Consider the following 17,095-nt stretch of genomic DNA (forward strand, 5'->3'; position numbering starts at 1 on the left):
AACATATTCAAAGAACTAAAAAAAACAAAACACAAAACACAAAACTATCAACAAAGAACCCTATGTTCTGCAGAAGTGGCCTTCAAAAGCAGAGGTACGAAAACAGCCTCAGAAAAGTCTTAAGAGTTCGTTAAAAGCAGAGGCAGGCTTCAAGGCATGCTTAGATGAGCCCAGAGACAGCGAGAGGCCCTGGGCTCCAGGCTATGTGAGGAAATCAAGGCCAGGATTCAGACAGCAGTGATGTGTTGCTATTAATGGTTTTTATTCACTTTCGTTTCTCTATGTGCTTTAAAAGACTAACAAACTTGCTCAAAACACTTTTTGTCTAAAAGCCAATATATTCATATAAACTTGGTTTAACTACACGTTTTGCTTATTTTATTTAATGAAGAAATCATTTTAAAATTAGTTTATTTGGGGAACACATGCATGAAGGCAAAAATCTTGTGACATCTGAAAGAGATGGAGGACCATAAAGGAGTTTTTGTTCTGCTGGTGCTGGAGATGAACGCAGGGTTCTGTGCACGCACGGCAAGTCACTGAGCCGCATTACCAGTACAGAAGTGGAGTTTTACAGTATTAAAATCACACTACCCAAATTCAAATTAGTGTTCAAACGGAGTGTTACTGCAGGTTGGTAAATGTAATTCCAATAGCAAACAAACAAACAAAAAAAAATAGCTACAGGATAATAACAGGAAATGAGAAATGTAAAGATTCTACTAAAAAAAAAAAATCAATTACATGAAAAAGAAAATGATACCAAAAAATAAAGGCCAAAATTCCTGGTGCTACATAGGAAATATGTAAGAAAGTTACAGAAGTCTCTTTTTCTTATTAATCACTGTTACAGGTTAAAGACGCAGTGAGCACAGAGACAAGTGAAGCTTAAGCTGACATGGCTGCCAGCATTTACCAGCAGAACTAAAGATGAAACTGCTGCCTGGCATTCAGCCTCCTAACCTTTCACGTACGCTCAGACTCTGGAACAGCAGGGCAGAGCCAGAAGTGTGTACAGACAACGCACCGGCTACTGTAACTGTACTAAACATTACAGCTTTATACCTACTGATGTTCGATTTTTAGATAAACTTTAAGAAAGAAATTTCCAGGAGGAAACTTATTTTTCCTGTTACTGTTTCTAAGATCAAACATCATTTACATGAAAGCCTATATAAAACATTTACCCAAACTCTGATTTAAAAGAAAACAAATCCTGCTGTAAGTTAATTCTCTAGCTGGGAATGAAAGCACTACACTACCTTTCCTGTGGCTCTCTGCTCACGTGGAAAAAAACAAACAAACAAACAAACAGATGTTCCTTCTGGCCAGCTGACCTCTGACCTCACACTTCTCCCCTACCTGGGCTTGCTGAACTCCAGCACATGGGCACTCACAGCAGGACGGACAGCATCCCTCCTGAAGGCTCAGGCCCTTCACTTCCCCCTCAGCCACCGTTCCCTTGCACAATCACACTTCACTGGCACACAGGCCCCCTATCATTCCCTATTTAAAATCATAGTTTCATTCACTTGCTGTATTTATCACTCTCTAAAATTACCTTGTTTGGCTTTTTAATGACTGTATCCTCTCCCAAAACATAAAAGTCAAGAGAGCAGTACGACAGCAGCTACTGTGTCTGTTGTATCGTCCAAAAAACCTAAAATACTATTAACGGTTTATTTTATTTTTAGTGACTTATTTGTATGTGTGGAAGTAAGCATCTGTGAGCAGAGACCTGGAGGCCAGAAAGGGGCACTGGACCCCCAGCACCAGCCGCGCCCTAACAAGTGCACTTAGAACCATCCCAACTCAGTGCACTGTCTGTCAGCTGCTTCCGTCTCACTGCACTCTGGCTTGTTCCCAGCGGCAGCACCTAACTCAACACCTAACTCGGGAACCAAGCAACAGCAGGAAGTACAGACAAGCAAGTACCTATCTAGACTTTATTTCCATTTCAAAGACTGAGGAGACTGCAAAATGATTTATCTTCTGTTTTTAGATTTTTTCTATTTATGTGAATGAGTATTTTGCCTGAATACATTTGTGCACCATGTGCATAAGTGCCTGGTGCCCACGAAGGCATCGGATCTCTTGGAACCAGAGTTAATGAAGACTGTGAGCCACCATGTGGATGCTGAGAACTAAACCTGGGTCCACTGCAAGAGTCACAAATGCACTTAACAGCCAAACCTGGGTGAAGGACATGTCTCATCTGCCATGTCTGGCTAGCTGAGTCGGGTCCCCAGGACCTGCACAGCAGCACAGAAGAAGCAATGGCTGTTGTTCTCTGGTCTCCACATCAGTGCACATTTGTCCAATATAAATAAATGTAACTAAAACTTCAGTTGATATTTTGAAAATAGATATGGCTCCTAACTATCAATAACCATTAGTTAATTAAAGTTGCAAACTGTCTAAATAAAAACTATTACATAAAATTCAACAATCAAAAGTAATACATTACTATGCATATCTTGAAATACAAAACTGACAAGCATCTTAAGTAAACATTTTGCCATTCAATAAATGACTTGGATGTTACCTTATATCTAAAGTTGAGAGTGAGAAGGCTCAGAGAGTTAAGACACTTGTTGCCAAGACTGAAACTTCAACTCAATCCTCAGGACCTAAATGGCAGGAGAACTTGCTCAAACCAGGCATGGTGAACTCAGGAGGCAGAGGCAAGTAGATCTCTGTGAGTTCAAAGCCAGCCTAACCTGGTCAACATAGCAAGTTCCAGGCCAGCCAGGACTATATAGTAAGACCCTGATTCAAAGGAGGAAGAGAGAATAAAAAAATAAGTAAAATTCCGTTTCATTTCCAAATAAATAAAATGTAATGTTAAGTATGTTTAAGTAATCAAGGCAGAGTAAGACAGCTATGAATCAAAATTTGGACGATCTCAATGAAGGTTTCAAAGTCGCAAAAATGAATGAAATTAAAATTATAATGCTGAAAAGCAGTACACTAAAATTAAAAATCCATGCCCACATGGTGGTACATGCCTTTAATCCCAGCACTCAGGAAGCAGAAGCAGGCAGATCTCTGTGAGTTTGAGGGCAGTCCTGGTCCTGTGAGTTCCAGGAAATACAGGACTACACAGAGAAGCCTTGTCACAAAAACAAACAAACAAAACAAAACAAAATGCCACCAGCAAAGGAACTGAACAGATGGTTCAGGAATTAACAGCAACTGTTACTATTACCAGGACCCAGGTTAGGGTCCCAGCATACAAATGGTGCCTCACAATTATCCATTTCCAGGGGATGCAATACTATCTTCTGCCTTCCGAGGGCACCAGGCACACACATGGTACACATAAATATCAGGTAAAACATTTATATACATAAATTAAATCTAAAACTAATTGAAAGAAAGTCATCAAGATTTATTAAGTTAGCCAGGGACAGTGTGGTACATGCCTGTAACCCCAACTCCCGTGCTAGGTTAAGGGTTAAGGCACTTTTTGCCAAGATCTACATTCAATCTCCAAATAGTAGGCAGGCATGATCTGGGTGAGTTTGAAGCCAGCCTTGTCTTCAGAGTGAATTCCAAGACAATCGGGGCTTCACAGAGAAACCCTGTCTCGAAAAACCATACTCACACCCATACACACACACACACCAAAAACAAACAAACAAACAAACAAACAAAAAAAAAAAAACCCGAACAAATTCATGAAAGGATGTTAGCCATCAAGAGGGTAGAGTGAGTAAAGTGGCTTGGTGCGGCTTGCTGTCAAAGTGTAGTGTGACCTGAGTTCAATCCCAGGAACACATGTAAAGGCAGAAGGAGAGAATGAGCTCCAAAGTGGTCCCCTGTCCCCCACATGAACACACTAGCATGCTTGCCCCACAACATACACACTAAGCACTGGAGAGATGGCTCAGTGGTTAAGAGCACAGGCTGCTCTCCCAGAGGACTAGGGTTCAATCCCCAGAAACCACATAGCACCTTACAATTGTCTCTTAACTGCAGTTTCAGAGGATCTGACACCCTCACACAGAAATACATTCAGGCAAATCACCAATGCACATAAAAATAAGTCTTAAAAAAAAGAAAAAAGAAAAAAAGAACAGACGCAATAATAAAAGACTGGGACCTCTTGGAATGATCTCAAAGGAATTACTGATCACTGCAGAAAGGACAAAGTGATGGTATACAATAAATATATGTAATTATTATATCTACTCTTAAGCATTTTAAAAACTAAATGAATACAATATACAAAGAAAAAGAGATTCATACTAGGCACATCATAAAAAGCCTGTTAAAAGTCAAAAACAGCCAGGCAGTGGTGGCTCACGCCTTTAATCCCAGCACTTGGGAGGCAGAGGCAGAGGCAGGCAGATTTGAGTTTGAGGCCAGCCTGGTCTACAGAGTGAGTTCCAGGATAGCCAGGGCTACACAGAGAAACCCTGTCTCAAGAAAACAAAACAAACAAACAAACAAACAAGTCAAAAACAAAAAATCTTCAAAGCAGAAAAATAACTTAGGAGAGACCAGGGGAGAGCAGAGTGGCAGAATGAGTATTAAAGGTCCTGAAAGGAGGGGACACCTGAGCCTCAGGAGCTCTGCACCCAGCAAAGCTACTGCTCAAAACTGAAGGAAAACACAAAGATCTCAGAAAAGCGAAGGCTCAAAGACCTGCTCTCCAAGCAACCCTACAGCAGCTCCTTCAGGCTGAACAACTCACACCCATGACCAGAAACGCATGCAAAGAAACAGATAAACCTACACAAAGAGATAAATATGCACGAAACAGATATAATCTTATATAAAGAAATAAATATGTAACAAATATAAAATGCTCTTTTAGAAGACACAAAACTGGGAAAAAAAAAAGGGGGGGGTGGGGCGGTGGGAGTCCTGAAGTGAGTTACAGAGCTGGCAGCACCTGACTGCCCACTCAGCTGCTTGGAGGCTGACTCGAGGGTCACATGCAATAGTTCCGGACTAACACGGGCCCCACACTATGGTCCCATGTCTAGACAACGAAGAAGAAATAAATGCAGAAGACTGCACTGCTGAACCCTAACTACTACTAACTGGCAGGACTGGAGGCGTGTGGCTGGACTGAAGCCATGTTTCTGTTACAATGAGTTGTTCTTGACCTGAAATAGATTTAATAAATTAAAAACTACATTTTGCTGGGTATGCCGACATATACTTGAAGTCCCAGCACCAGCACACTGAGGCAGGAGGATTGGGTTGAATTCAAAGCCAGCCTGGGCTACACAGTGAGCAATAGGCCAGTAAGGAGACCCTTTTTTTATCTTTAAATAAATAAATAAATAACAGGAAAAGAATTCAAATTGCACACTGGGAAGTCTGTTAGGTATAAAAGAGGCAGCAGAGAGTAAGCGAGTTATTTTTAATGGAACATACGAAAAGTAGTAAATCTGCAGGCATAAATCTCTCAGTGACTACACTAGGAACACATGAAACCCTATAATCAAAAGCCAGTTGTGGCATTTTCTTATAGACAGCATTTAACTAGATGCTGTTTACAAGACACGCTTTACACCAATAAAACAAACAGGCTGAAAGAAAAAGGACAAAAAAAGATGCTATTAAAATAGTGAACATGAGGAGAAAGAAAAAGGATACTTTGTAATGATGAAAAGACTGAGTCCGCAGAAGCTAAGACAGCCCTACACGGAGCCTGACCACATGGACCAGCATGGAGTAAGATCAACGGGTCCTCTGATTACGTGTGCTCTGTAACACAGGTGTGTGTGTGTGTGTGTGTGTGTGTGTGTGTGTGTGTGTACACTCGCGCCTGCACACACACACCTTGATTACTGAGCAATGGAGTAGGACCTGCCCGCTGTGGATGGAACCATTTCTCAGGCAAGTAGTTCTAGACAGCATAAAAAAGCTATCCAGGGGGCTGGAGATAGCTCAGCAGTAAGAGTAAAAACTGTTCCTGCTAGGCCATAGTGGCGCACACCTTTTAGTCCCAGCACTTGGGAGGCAGAGGCAGGCGGATTTCTGAATTCGAGGCCAGCCTGGTCTACAGAGTGAGTTCCAGGACAGCTAGGGCTACACAGAGAAACCCTGTCTTGAAAAAAAAAAAAAACAAAAAAGCAAAACAAAACAAAACAAAACACAAACAAACAAACAAACAAACAAACAAACAAAAAAAGGACCTGAGTTTTGTTCCCAGAACCTATGTCAAGTGGCTTCAACTGCCTGCAACACCAACTCCAGGGTACTCTCAATCGGGGACACAGAAAAGGGGAAGGGAAAGGAAGAGGAGGGGGAGGAGGGAGGACTGGATAGACAGACTTAAAAGTAAAATCGTAAAAGAAATCAAGCTAAGTAGGAGCCAGCCAGAAGAACAAGCCAGTGAGCAGCAGTCCACTATGATTTCTGCTTGGAAGCCCTGCCTTGGCTTCCCTCCTTGATGAACTGTAACAGAGTAAGAACAAGCCTGAAATTACTTATCAAAGAGAAAATCCAGGCCAGACACTTTCACTGGTAAATTCTATCAAAAGTAATTCAAGAATCATACCAACCCTTCACAAACCGCACAGAAAACAGGAGGCAAAAATAGTCAACACCTCCCTTAGGGTTTATACTACTTTAGTCCTTAACAGAGGGTGCATCACTTCTTCTTTTGGCTAAAATTCAGATTAAATCAAAATACATATAACAAGAAAAGAAATTTACGCCAATATCCCTTATAAATACAGACATGAATTAAGTCAAATACCACTACAGCAAAGTCTATCAATGTATAATTGTTTACGCTGAGCAAGGGGGTGGGGCTATCCTGGAAGCCTGCTTCATACCTGAAGTCAAATGACATAACACAGCATATTACTGGAATAAAGGTCAAACCATATGTCATCTCATAATGACCAATCCTACTGATTTGTGTAGGACTGAAGGACTTCCCAAGATGCAAGACTTCTGATGCTAAACAAGGCAGGCCCAGGTAGAGTCACAGCTGGTGATGACAAGAGACATGGGAAGAGCATGTGACGGTCCAGTACCCACTCATGAGTAAAAACAACACAACTGTTAGCACCATCTGCTAACACTGTACCTTATGATAAAAAGCTCAATGGACTCTCTCCTTCCTACCAACCTGGAGAGCAGCAGGCAGGTTCATGCCCACTTCTTATCAGCCTTTACTTCCTGGTGGTTCTACTCAAGAAAGGAGAGAAATGAATTCTGATAATGAAAATGCAAAGGCAACTCCATTATAGGATATATGGTGCTGTGTGTAAAAACCACTCAAGTTCACCCAAAATACTGTAAGAATAATTATTTCAGTGAGATACAAGTATACAATACTAATCTGAAAAGAAAAAAAGAAAAATCAATGCAGCTTCTGAATACCACCAACAAAACTGGCACACTGTAAAAGACCATGGGATGGCTCAGGAGTAAGGGCACTTTCTGCCAAACCTGACTCCCTAAGATCCATCCCTAGGACCCGCATCGGGAAGGGACAGAACTCACTCCCAAAAGTTGTCCTCTGGCCTTCACACCCATAGTACGTGCACACACACTAAGAAAACAAACAAATATAAAGAAAAAAATGATGATTCCATTCACAGTACCATCATAAAGAATAAAATAATCAGAAAATAAACTGGAAAAGAAAAACTATAAATCTGGTATAGTCATGTAACTGAGCTAGCCAACAAGCCTTTAAGAAATTCATCTGGGCATTGGTGGGGCACCCTTTTAATCCCAGTACGTGAGAGGCAGACAGATCTCTGAGGCCAGCCTGCTCTACAGAGTAAGTTCGAGGACAGCCAGGGCTACACAGAAAAACCCTGTCTCAAAAAAAATAAACTAAAATAAAGGAAATTCTGCAACGTGGATGAACGCTGAGAACATTATACTACGTGGACTAAGGCAGACACAGACAGCAGGTACACTTATATGAGCGACTGAAAACAGCCAAACTCAGAAGCAGAGAACAGCAGTCTCCAGGAGCTTCCAAGAGCCCAGCTGCCCATCAACAGACATAGTTTCGGTTGCACAAAACGTACAATAAATGTACAAATAGAATAAATTCTAGAGATTTGCTATGTCACATTTGAGTATAAAAACAATACTACTTACTATAGTATACACCTAAATACAGTTTTGTTTTTTTTTTTTTTTAAGTTTAAGGCTTATTCACTCATGTTCAATGTGGTAAGACAGGAATTCACCACAAATTGATGTATTGATTCAAAATAATCTTTACCAAAACTCAAGAGACCTTTTTTTCAGACGCGGAGTCCAGTCCCTAAATTTATCTGTAAATAATAAAAACGGACCAAAAAGTTGACTGAAAGAGACAAATGAACAGGCTGTGGATGTAACTCTGTGGTGGAGGAACAGGCTGTGGATGTAACTCTGTGGTGGAGGAACAGGCTGTGGATGTAACTCTGTGGTGGGGTACTTGCATGGCATGTTTAACTACGACCTTAAGAACCACAGGAGAGGGCCATTACAGTTACCGCCTATCTGAAAAGATAACACTAAGAATCATGAGGAAACTCCAAACTCCAATGAGCAAGCCAGTTCCTATCCACTAACACGACTCTTCATACCCATCCTGAGTGAAAATAACAGACAGAAACAAGCACTGACAAGGGCATGAAGGAAACTAGACTCCTCCAGTCCATGACTGATAAAGATGGTACTCCCACTCGGAGAAACAGTTTGGAAGCTTCTCTGAAAGTTAAACATATAATACAGTAAAGTATATTTCCATGTGCTTACCCAGGAAAAGGAAACCATACATTCACATAAGGGCTTGTAATCAAACCTTCAAGGTGTATCATTTTAAACTGTCTGAAACTGGAAACAATTCAAATACCTATCATAAGGGGTCGGCTGGATATCCATAAAATACCATTTATCAGAATAAAGTCCTGATACATGCTACAGTGTAGAAAAAAAAATCTTTAAAGTGTGCTAAATGAAAGATGTCAAACCTAAAATATGTGTATTACAATTCCATTATGCAGAATAGCCAGAGGGAACAAACATAGGGAAATGAAACAAAATGGCTATTGCCTACAGCTGGGCCTTTAGAGAGTGACAGTTAATTAACCACAAACAGGTTACAGCAAATTTTAGGGGTGGACCAAAAAAAGTATTATAAAGCAAGCCTGGAATATTCTCAATCTTATCCATTTGTTTATAAATACTGGATTAGCCAGGTGGTGGTAGTGCACACTTTAATCCCAGCATTCAGGAGGCAGAGGCATGTGGATCTCTGTGAGTTCAAGGCCAGCGTGGTCTACAGAGTGAGTTGCAGGACAGCCAGGGCTACACAGAGGAGGAAGAGGAAGAAGAAAAGGAGAGGGTGATGGGGGGGAAGAGGAAGAAGAGGAGGAAGAAGAAGAAGAGGAAGAGGAGGAGGAGGAGGAAGAGAAGAAAACCAAAAAATTGGATTATACACTCAAAATGGAGGAACTATTTTTGATATCATGCCAAAAGGCTGATTTCTTTAAAAATATCACTCCAAGGAGAAATGAAAGCATGTTCACACAAAAGCTTACATACAAACATTACAATAGCCAAGGGTAGAAGCTCAAATCCCTATCAACTCATGAATGGATAAATATAAGGAAGCGTATCCATGCAAAGGAGCATTACTCAGCAAAATAACAATAATGTACTGACACATGCTACAACATGCACAAACTTTAAAAACTTTATGCTATGCAAAAGAGGCAATCACAAAAGCCTACATATTGTACACTTGCATATGAAATACACAGACAAGAAAATACATAAGAGATACAAAAGACCAGAAGGATGGGGCAAAATGAGTGACTGCTAACTGGTGTGGGCACTGGGTGGTTGGTGTCGCCTTTGGTAGTACTGGGGATTGAACTCAGAGCCTCCCCCAAGCAAAGCAAGCACTTTGCCTCTGGGCTATGTTGCAGACCCATAGGATCTTTTTTTAGGGGTTAAAAACATGCTTTAAAATTGAGTTCAGTAATTGTGCAACTCAGTGACTATGCCTCAAAAATTGAACTTGTACATTTATACCTGAATGGCATGTGGTTAGTATTTCAATAATACTGCAACCTCTCCCCAGGCCAACCCATGCACACACACACACACACACACACACACACACACACACACACACACAAAGATACACACAACCTGTGAACAGGTAAAACCATCAACCCTGATTTGGTAAACTCACCATTGAAGAAATTTGAGATTTAAAAAAAAAAATCCACAAAGTTTTCAACTCTTTCAAAAACATTTTGCAACTATTTGTGTCTAGGAAGGTACAATGATTAATTTAAGTAATCAAGTTTAAATAGGGAGATAACACTGCCAGGGGGTGGTGGCCTACACCTTGAAACCAAAGCACTCGGGAAGCAGCGGCAGGCTGATCTCCTTGAGTTCGAGGCCACCCTGGTCTACAGTGCAAGTTCCTGAACAATAAAGGCTACACGGAGATTCTACTCTGTCTCGAGAAACAAAAAGCAAGCAAACAAACAACAACAACAGGATAACGTTAAATACTGAAACATGGAAGACACTTCAAATTTCTACATCTTGTATTTACTGGATATATCAACTACAGCCACATGAATTAACTCCGTAAACTGCATTGCCTTCTATAAACCTTACTCCTAAATCCCTTTAAACATAATTCAACAGTTCTCAGTCTAATATGAAGTAATTCAACACTCTGAAGAAACTGTAAACCACAAATATACAATCTTATCTCAGTCAGGCCCGGATGGACATTGTTCTGACGCTGGCACTAGAGAAAGTGGGCAATTTGCCTCTCAACAGAGACTTGGAGAAAAGAAAAGCAAAAGTCTTTAGCTCAAAGGCGCAGTTTTTATTATACTTTCTCACTGCCGGATTAAGCATAAACCACAGAGTAATGTCATGAACACGAAAGATGTTCTACGGTTACAATGACGCGTCCCCCATCTTATTGATAGAGTACTAAGAACTTAAAGAAAGGGTATTCAGCTGAGAACGTGGCTCCCATAAGGACAGCCCACCAAGCTGGCCCGTGGGGGGCATCGGAAGCGGCACAGAGCTCTCACTCTCCGCACAGTGGGTTATTTTTCCGTCCTTTGCTGACAGAGTGAAAATGTCCCACTAGAGCCTTGAGTGGGTCCGGCCGCCGCGCGCAGCGCCGCTGAGGCAGAGTCGGTACCGAGGCGCGCGGGGCGCCCACGACACTCTCCGCGAGGTGCCCTTAGAGCCAGCACCGCGGGCAAGGGACCCGGGAGGAGACACAGGACCAAGGCGCTTCGAAGAGCCCCGGTTTTTGTTGTTGTTGTTTCGTTGCAAACACAGATTGTGATCGCAGCACGGCTCCCCGGGGGACCCGGAGGAGGCGACGGCGGAGGGCCGGCGGAGAGTGAGAATAAAAGAACCGCGGAGTACAACCTGTCGTGTCCGCCCGGGCGGCGGCGAGCAGGCCCGACGGCGACGGAAACTGCCGCCCGGGACGCGCTTCCCCGACTGCCTGGCCGCCGCGCGATGACTGGCGCCGCGAGGTAAACAGCGCGCGCCGCGGTCCCTCGGCGCCACGACCGTTGCCCCGGGCCGCTCCGATGCGGGCTCCCGCCCTGCCCCCAGCTCCGCCGGTGTCACCGCCCCAGCCTCCGGAAAGCCCCTCGGCCGCCGCCGGAGCAAACAACACAGGCGCGGGGCGGGGGCGCCCGGGAGGAGGCGACACTCGGGACGGCCGGGCTGGCTCGCCGCGCCCTCCCTCTCCCTCCCGCTCGCTCCCGCCGGCCTCCGCCGTCCCCGCGCTCTTACCTGCTCTCCCCTCCACGTCGCCGTGTCCCTTGCCCTTCCCCTCAGGGCCGCAGACCGGCCGAGCCGCCGCAGCCGCCCGCCGTTGGCCCGGCGTCCTGCGGGAAGCCGAGGGGGCCTCCCCGGGCCACTGCGCGAGCCGCTCCGCAACACAGGACGAGACAAAACCGCGCTGCGCCCCCAGCGCGCGCCACCCTACGGATCCCCCCAACCGCCGAGGCGACGGCGGCGACACAGCCGGGCGCGGGGAAGCTGCGGCCGGCCCCCGCCCTCCGCACCCGCCTCGGCTCCTCCCCCTCGGCCTCCTGCCGCCGCCACCAGGACACTGGAGTCCGCCTCCCCCACCCGGCCGCTCCGCGCGCTCCTCCCTCCCCGCGCGCCGCCGGGGGAGGCGACACCGCCAGTCACCGCAGCGCCTGTCAAACCGGGCCGGCTATTTATACTCCCCACCGCCCTCGGGCCCCCCGCAGCCCGCCTCCTGCGCTCTCGAATCCCGCCCTCTCCTCCGCGCCCAACTTCGCCCGAACCCGCCTGCTCAGGTGGAGACGCTCGCCACTCGTCCCGCTCCGCGTCCCCGGGGCTTCCCAACTCCCCCCACGTCGCGCGCTGCACTGCGCTGCGGCCGCGGGACGAGCGCGTGGGGACGGCGGGGCCGCGCGTGCACCTGCAGCCCGGCCGGGACGACACGCGCACCTCTTGGGCCACTCTCGGGTCTTCGCTGTCACCCCTCATCCCCTTCCAACTCGGGAATCCCCTCCCAGGACCTCGAGGGACCGCTCTGCACTCGAAAACTACGCGTTAGGGAAGTGAGGGATTGCAAAATAAAACTTGTCAGCCCGGGTGTTCAGAGTCCCCGCGCGTCTCCCGGGCTCGGTGGATGGTGGCGGCGCTGGCGGGCAGAAGCGCGCGGCCCGCCCCGCCCGGCCACTGACGCACGTGGCGCCCCGCCCCGCCCGTTTCGCGGCCCGGGGCGCCGCCCGCTCCGCCTCCCAGCTCGTCCACCCCGGACCCCGCCCCGTTCCCAGAAATTACCACCGCCCAACGGCCCGGCAGCGCGGCGGTTGGTGCCCGCGGTGGCCGGCGGGCGGGCGGCCCAGCGCGCAGCTGCGGAGCGCGGCGGGCGGCCCCCGTTCGGGGGGGGGGGGTCCCGGGGAGCCGCGACCGCCCGCCCCAGCCTTTGTCGCTCCTAGCCCTGTCCGCGGCCGAGAAGTAACTCAAGTCCCGAGATCTTCCGAGCCAGGGTGAAGGAGCGCGTGTGTGTAGAGGAAGAGTATCTTGTTCCAAGTGTCCACGAATTGGAAAAAAAAAAAAAAAAAAAAAGGAGGGGGGGCGAAGCCAGCGGGAACTGCAGGCTTCTGGTTTGCACACTTTCACACAAAGGGGAGCCTCTGAGCAGGGCACTCTCACGCGCTTTCCAGGGCACAAAAGCCAATGACACGGTGCCCGGGATGTCCTGCGTTTGCAGCGGCTCGCTCATGGTCTTTCTTAGGCGCAGCTTTGCATGCCTATGTCTCTTCCCCCAACCACCACCACCATTCCCCGCCGCCGCGGCTTGTATTTGTTTCTTTAACAAAGAACATCGGCTGTCCCGGTGCGCGCGGGGGCCGATCCTGCTGGGCTCAGACTCCTGCAGGCTCCCTGTGGGAGACCCGGCACTTGGAACAGCATATACTGGGTTAATTTCTGGGCTCCAGCCTGACTGTTTTTGATGTTCTACAAAATGTAGATGATGTAAAAACTGGCTAGTTTTTACAAAAAAGAAAAAAGAGAAAGAAAGAAAGAAAGAAAGAAAGAAAGAAAGAAAGAAAGAAAGAAAGAAAGAAAGAAAGAAAGAAAGAAAGACTGAGCGGTGTGATGGCTGTGGAGATGAACGTGGGAACCGTGGAAATGACCCTAGAATGGGACTCAAAGGCTTGCCAGAGGTTGCTGTGTTGTTTTAAGTCCCTGACGAACATTAGAATTTAGCCTCATTTTTAAAAGCTTTACTGCCTAGTTGGAGGTGCTTCTTTCGTATCTTAAAAAGCAACTTTTTTAAAAAAATACATTTTCACTCTGAAATGTATTAAAAATTTGCATTGGCAGAATGGTTAATCAATGATCCTCTTAACTCTAGGAAAGTTTTCGGGATTGGCATCCCTCTGAACTACAAAAATGGAGTCTTGATAACTTTAAGACCTTAATACATAGCAGGGTACTTACTGCACGCACAGCATTCATTATAGAAGATGGTGTTTATCTCCTTTTCTTATAAACTACTGCTTATGAGAGTCACTGCCGGCTTTGACACTTTCTGAATAAGAATACTGAGTCTCTCACATGGCTGGAGCTTGCTTTCTTTAGTTAAGGACAAATGTTACAATGGGGAACTTCCTATTCCTATTAGCTACTTTGAGAAGAAATGTTTTGCCTCATTTCCCGTCTAGAGTAAGATGGAAAGTCCCGGCCAAAGCACTTACTGCTCTCGGCTTTCTTCCCTGTTCTGTGCGAGCTTTTTCCCTTTGAAATGTAGGTCTGGGCTAGAAAGACAGCTCAGCAGCTGAAGAGTACCTACTGATGTTGCAAAGGACTTGGGTTTGATTCCCAGCACCCAAATTACGGCTCACAACCATCTGTAACTCCAGTTCCAGGGCATCCAGTGTCATTTTTTTCAGGCCCCCGTGGGTACAAGGCATGCACATGGTGCTTAGAAACATGTAGGCAAAACACTCATACACATAAACTAGTAAAACTGATTCTTTTAAAAATGTAGATCTTGGGGGCTGGAGAGATGGCTCAGAAGTTAAGATCAGTGGTTGCTCTTCCTGAGTTCAATTGTCAGCAACCACACGGTGGCTTATAGCCATTTCTAAAGCGATTCAAAGCCTTCTTCTGGTGTGTAGACAGTGACAGAGTACTCACATACATAAAATAAATCTTTTTTTTTTTTAAGATTTATTTATTTTATGTAAGTACACTGTTGCTGTCTTCAGACACACCAGAAGAGGTCATCGGATCCCATTATAGATGGTTGTGAGCCACCATGTGGTTGCTGGGAATTGAACTCAGGACCTCTGGAAGAGCAGTCAATGCTCTTAACCACTGAGCCATCTCTCCAGCCCCAAAATAAATCTTTTTTAAAAAGAGTTTTAATGTAGATCAGTCATAACTCAGGAGTAAGAACACTTCTCCACCCTGTTGCTGTTGAATTCAGATAATTGTATTTGCTTCTGGGCAAAACAACATGGACAGAAGTTACAATGTAAAGACTGAAGGTCCTGGCCTCAAGAGGTATTGCGTGTTTCTGCTTGCCTCTCTAGCACTCCTGCCTTAAACAATTTGGAGAACATGTCTGGAGAGTCAGCTGGTCCAAGAAAGATGACACAGGCACACTGGAGGAGAAACCCGCCTGGAACCATTCCTAGTTTATATAGCCAGGGACCTGTATGTTGTGCAACAGTTTCCTCCAAGATTGAAACATTGCATTCTTTAGGGAAGCTCCTTAAGTAGGAAGATAACTTAAAAGAAACTCAGGAAGTCCCTGAAACTGACCATATTTACTAAGCTCCTCCTTGCTATAGTAAGCAGTAAAAACTGGGAATCCCTCTCAGAAGAGCAAAGCCAAACAGCAAAGACGACTCTGATACCAGCCCAATGGCCTAGAAGAAGCAAAAAGCAACTGAACTACCTAGAAGAGGGTTAGATCAACTGAAGCACCAGGTTAGGACACTCTCTAACCTTTTGAGCTGCTTACAGGCTGTGCAGTGTTTTCCAGGTTCCCAGCCTTCCCAAACTGTCATCCATGCTGAGTGGGGTCTTGGTGATGCAGCTGTCTTTGAGTCATTTCTGCTTTCATAAGGAACCTCTCACCCTTACTCCTATAAGTAACCTCAATAAAACTCACAGGTTCACCAAAATGGACTTTGGTGGTATCTGTCCTTGGTCTGTATGGGTCATCTAACTGGGGTGAACAGATAGATGTGTGTATGGAGTCTCCCCAGAAAAAGTTTTGTTCACAACATTCTAGAAAACAAGAGTTTGTTTGTTTGAAGGGGTTCTCCTGGTTGTGCATCTTAGTGTGTCTTAGATTTACATCCAATACAAGATTCTCCTGCCTCACCATTGAAGCCTAAGATTATTATACACATGCCCAGCAACATTATTGCTTTTTGCTCTGCATTTTTGGTATATTTGCTTCCCAGATGAAATGATCTGGTCTCTTGGTCTTAGCCAATATTGTGCAGAATGAGAGTTTCTGAGAGAGCTCGTTGAAAGCAGGCCTTCAGAAAGCATATCCATTCTTTGTAGAGGAAAGCCTAGTAAGAAACCAGAAAGCTTTACCACAAAGTATCTTAAAGACCAGGATCAGGAGGAAAGGTCATCTGATGAAGCCAGAAATCCTAGCAGCAAACTAAAGATCATGTAATAGGTATCTGTGTTATAATTGCATTGCTTTTATTTTTTTATAATTCATAATTATATATATGATCCATCATTGATGTATTGCTATCATTTTTCAAATAGTATAAAATAGATCTTAAGGATCCAGGTCTAGCTGAGTGGTGGTGCACACCTTTCATCCCAACACTTGGGAGGCAGAAACAGGTGGATCTCTGAGTTCAAGGCCAGCCTGGTCAACAGCGTGAGTTTCAAGACAGCCAAGGCTACACAGAGAAATCCTGTCTCAAAAAAAAAAAAAAAAAAAAAAAAGAAAGAAAGAAAGAAAGAAAGAAAGAAAGAAAGAAAGAAAGAAAACTGTAAGCACGCCTTCTTTAATCCTAGCACTGGGAAAGCAGAGGCAGGCAGATCTCTGTGAGTTCAAGGCCAGCCTGTCTAGGCCAGCCAAGGTTACATGGTGAGACCCTGTCTAACACAAAAATATCTGGCATGGTGATGTGTAATTCTAACACAAGTAAAGACTTAGTCTAGGGCTCCTGAGGGCAACCACCTGTGGTTGGCCTCTGATTGGTTCAATGTACACAACTCCAAAAAAAAAAAAAAAAAAGTTAAATCCAAGTCCCTCCATCTTTAACCTTGCTTACTTTCCCAGACATTCCATACCTCTCTTCCTTCACAAATACCCATAACAATAGCTATACCTGGGTCCTCTGCAAGAGGAAAAGGTGCTCTTAACCAATGAGCCATCTCTGCACATATATACATATGCATATATGAAGGCAAATTAAGTATACATGAGATTATGTAATGTGTGTTGGTAGAATATTTTTGTACATCTTTTCTCTGTTTATTTCCCCTCTGTTGTCTTTAATTACACAGAAAGTGTTAGTAAATTTTAGCCTGTCTTCCGTTGGACAAGCTGAGCAAAGGAAGAGGTTTTCCTGCTTTGACA

At 45.0% G+C, this 17,095-nt stretch overlaps 1 protein-coding gene across 5 annotated transcripts in view; it reads right to left on the minus strand.

Moving 5' to 3' along the window:
* Positions 1–11,917, minus strand: part of Elf2 (E74 like ETS transcription factor 2) — an 85,375-nt gene extending 73,458 nt beyond the window's left edge. For 4 of the 5 annotated variants that reach the window (XM_034500111.2, XM_034500109.2, XM_034500116.2 and 1 more), the window contains exon 1: positions 11,773–11,917. The gene's annotated coding sequence lies outside the window, so the exon portion shown is untranslated. Of the gene's footprint in view, positions 1–11,397; positions 11,418–11,772 lie in introns of those variants that run through there. The other variant, XM_076932356.1, reaches the window with a different exon arrangement.
* Positions 11,918–17,095: the final 5,178 nt, after the last annotated feature.

Source organism: Arvicanthis niloticus, chromosome 4 (genome assembly GCF_011762505.2).
Source record: "Arvicanthis niloticus isolate mArvNil1 chromosome 4, mArvNil1.pat.X, whole genome shotgun sequence".
Taxonomy (NCBI): domain Eukaryota; kingdom Metazoa; phylum Chordata; class Mammalia; order Rodentia; family Muridae; genus Arvicanthis; species Arvicanthis niloticus.